This window comes from Orycteropus afer, unplaced genomic scaffold, assembly GCF_000298275.1.
Source record: "Orycteropus afer afer isolate SDZICR_OR568_19922 unplaced genomic scaffold, OryAfe1.0 scaffold00361, whole genome shotgun sequence".
NCBI lineage: Eukaryota > Metazoa > Chordata > Mammalia > Tubulidentata > Orycteropodidae > Orycteropus > Orycteropus afer.
The window spans coordinates 479,087-482,938 of NW_006921948.1; positions in this window are offsets into that span (position 1 = coordinate 479,087).

Genomic DNA, 3,852 nt, shown 5'->3' on the forward strand with positions numbered 1-3,852 from the left:
AAATCAAATTTTGCTGAAGATAATACAAAAACAGTTGCAGCAGTATATGGATTACACCTCAACATAAAACAAAAATCGTCACAGTGGACCAATAAGCAACATCATGATAAATGGAGAAAAAGTTGAAGTTGTCAGGGATTTCATTTTACTTGGATCCACAATCAACACCCATGGAAACAGCAGTCAAGAAATCAAATATCGTACTGCACTGGGCAAACCTGCTACAAAAGACCTCTTTAAAGTGTTCTAGAGCAAAGATGTCACTTTAAGGAGTAAGGTGTGCCTGGCCCAAGCCATGGTATTTTCAATTGTGTCATATACATATGAAAGCTGGACAGTGAATAAGGAAGACTGAAGAAGAGTTGATGCCTTTGCATTGTGGCATTGGCAAAGGATATTGAATACACCATGGACTGCCAGAAGAACAAAGAAATCTGTCTTGGAAGAAGTGCAACTGGAATGCTCCTTAAGAAGTGAGAATAGCCAGACTTTGTCTCACATACTTTGGTTATATTGTCAGAAAGGACCAGTCGCCAGAGAAGGAGATCATGGTTGGTAAAGTGGAGAGTCAGTGAAATAGGAGAAGGCCCTCAATGAGATGGATTGACATTGTGGCTGCAACGATGGGCTCAAGTATAGCAAGGATTGTGAGTATGGTGCAGGACCAGGAAGTGTTTTGTTCTGTTTTATATAGGGTTGCTATGAGTTGGAGCTGACTTGACTGCACCTAACAACATATATGTATATACGTATATGTATGTATTATATGTATATAGAGGAGTTCTGGTGGCATAGTGGGTAAGGCATTGGCTGCTAACCAGAAGGTTGGGTTGGTGGTTCAAACCCACCAGCTGCTCCATGGGAGGAAGATGAGGTATTCTACTTCCATAAAGATTTGCAGCCTTGGAAACCCAATGGGAGTTTCTATGAGGCAGAATTGACTCTATGGCAGTGAGTTTGGTTTTATATGTTTACATGTATGTGCATATAATCTCAGTTGATCATCACAGAGTCCCATGAGGTAAGAACTAGTCTATTCCCTTTCTAAAGATGAAAGTGAGTTTCAAGGAATTAAACAATTTGCAAAAGTCACAATGATTTGTAAAAGCCAGAGTCAGAATTTGTACCCAGATTGTATGACTCAGAAGAAGACAGTCTAAACTACTACATATCTACTACTATGCCTTTCAAGGGAGCTCTGGTAGCGTAGTGCCTAAGGCACTTGACTGTTAACCAGAAGGCTGGCACGGTTCAAACCCGCCGGCCACTCCTCGGAAGGAATGTTGGGCAATCTACTTCCGTAGTGATGCCACCTTGGAAACCTAAGGAGGGGTCGCTATGAGTCAGGTCCAACTCCACAGCACATAATAACAATAACAACATGCCTTTCAAACTTGTCCATGCCTTCCCAATGCCTACAGTATCACACTTGAAATCTCCATGGCCTAATGGCTCTATTCTCACCTAAGTTCTCCAAACTCATTTTCTATCCTCTGAACTTCCTTTGGACAACTGTTCCCCTAAATGCCACAATTATAACCATCTACAGAGAGTTTCTTTAAAAAAAAAATCTCCATAAGAAAATAGAAATAAAGTGGGAGGGGAGCTGTTGCATTGGGGTAAATTGTAGTCAATGTCATGAGACAAAGTGTATGTGGGCTGCTGTATAGAAAGTGAATTTACTCTGTAAACTTTCACCCAAACCACACAAAAAAAATTAAAAATAAAATAGAAATATCATTTGATCCAGCAATCCCATTACTATGTATATATGCTAAAGAAGTGAGAGCCAGGACACAAATAGATATATGCACACCTATGTTCATAATAGCATTATTCACAATAGTAAAGACATGGAAACAACCTAAGTACCCAACAACAGAGGAATGGATAACCAAATTGTGGTACATACACAATGGAATACTATGCAACATTAAAGAATAATGTAGAATCTGCAAAAATCTTCATAACTTGGATGAATCTTTCCCTGACTTTTTACAATAGTAGAGTCATACAGTACTTGTCCTTCTGTGAGTGATGTATTTCACTCAGAATAATATCCTCCAGTTCATCTACTTGGCTGCTAACCACAAGGTCAGTGGTCTAAACCCACCAGCTGTTCTGTGGAAGGAAGATGGGGTGATCTATTTCCATAAAGATTTACAGCCTTGGAAACCCAGTGGGGGTCGTTATAAGTTCAAATCGACTAAATGGCAATGAGTTGAGGGGTAGGAGGGAAGGGGAAAGCAGAGACTTTTGTTTGTGGGGCATTGAATTTATGCCAATGGTGGTGGAATATTAGGAAAAGGATAACAATAATGGTGGTACAACATGAAAAATATCATCGGTGCCCCTGAGCTGTAAATGTTGAAGTTGTTAGGATGGTGAATGTCTTGGTGTGTATGTTTTCACCAGAATAAAAGTAAAAAAAAAAAAAAAAAAAATCTCCGTAAGAAACCATTTTCTCTATTAAGGAATTATACTTCCTATGAAATCCATGTCTTCTGTGATAAAGTCCACTCTGATGTCTCACTGTTTTACACATAGTTTAAGAAGTTAGTATTTACTAAATGTTCAGGGGATATTCATTTAGTTGAGCTGCTTAAAGGGTAAAATAATTGATCCAGTAAACCAGTTGAATTCCATGAAATTACTAAGATCATTAGGGACAAATTCAGTGGAATCTGTGTGTGTGTGTGTAATTTCAGATGAGAGAGGATGGCCTGATGACATTTTTTCAACATAGTATATTTTAGATCTTATATGTTCCAAGTGTTTACATCTTCTGTCTAGTTTCAATTATCTGGAATTAACGAGGGTTCTAAAAATTAAAAAGACAAACCTGAGAATTGAAAGAGGTCTCAGAGTACCCAGCCCATCTTTCTACTTTCAGCTGGAATTCCATTGCAACACACTAACACGTTACCATGGTCCCTAGGTGGTGCACAAGTTTGGTGCTAACCAACTAACCAAAAGGTTGGAAGCTTGAGTCCACCCAGAGATGCCACAGAATATTGGCCTAGTGATCTCTTTCTGAAAGGTCACAGCCTAGAAAACCCAATGGGGCAGTTCTACTCTGCAAGACATAGGGGGACCATGAGCCAGATTCAACTTGATGGCAACTGGTTGGACATCCTACTTCTGCTTGAATAATACTGTCATTTCTAGTGGCCTGATACACTGTCACATGGCTTTAATTGCTCATTCTAATTATTTGGAAATGACCACTGTACTTTGTTGTCAATGGCCCTGATGACATTGCTTTCACATCTTACCTTTCTTGAAAGTCAACTATTCCTTCACTCTCACCCCACTGACTGAAAAGCAGCGGCAGCACTGGCTGTACGGTTATTCTGTAGGAGATGCCGCACATCACTGGCATTGATTTTGCTCCTTGGTTGACATATTTATTTTAGGAAATACTTCAGACAATATGATAAAGGTTCCAGACAGAAGGTCCATTGGCTTTCCTAATTGGAAAACAAAGCATATGTGAGGTCAAAAAAGCAGTTGAGATTTCTCTGCAACTGTACTAATGAGAAATGACAAAGAATGAAAGAAATGATGGAAAAGAAACAGCTCTGGGGGACTGCTTCAACATCAGATCAAACAGAGGACTTGCTTTCCTTTTGCTTGCACACTTCTAGGCCACAGACAAAAATATAATGATTTCATGTAATTGTGAAAAGGTCATTTGGCTAATTTTATTTCAAGCACAAGAAAGTGGAAAAAGTGGAAAGCATGCTTAACCTTCATTTGTGGATAATCATACTGCTTCACGATATTGCTAGAAGCAAACCTAACCACCAAGGGGAAAATCCTAAACAAATAAAATAAAATAAAATACCTAAA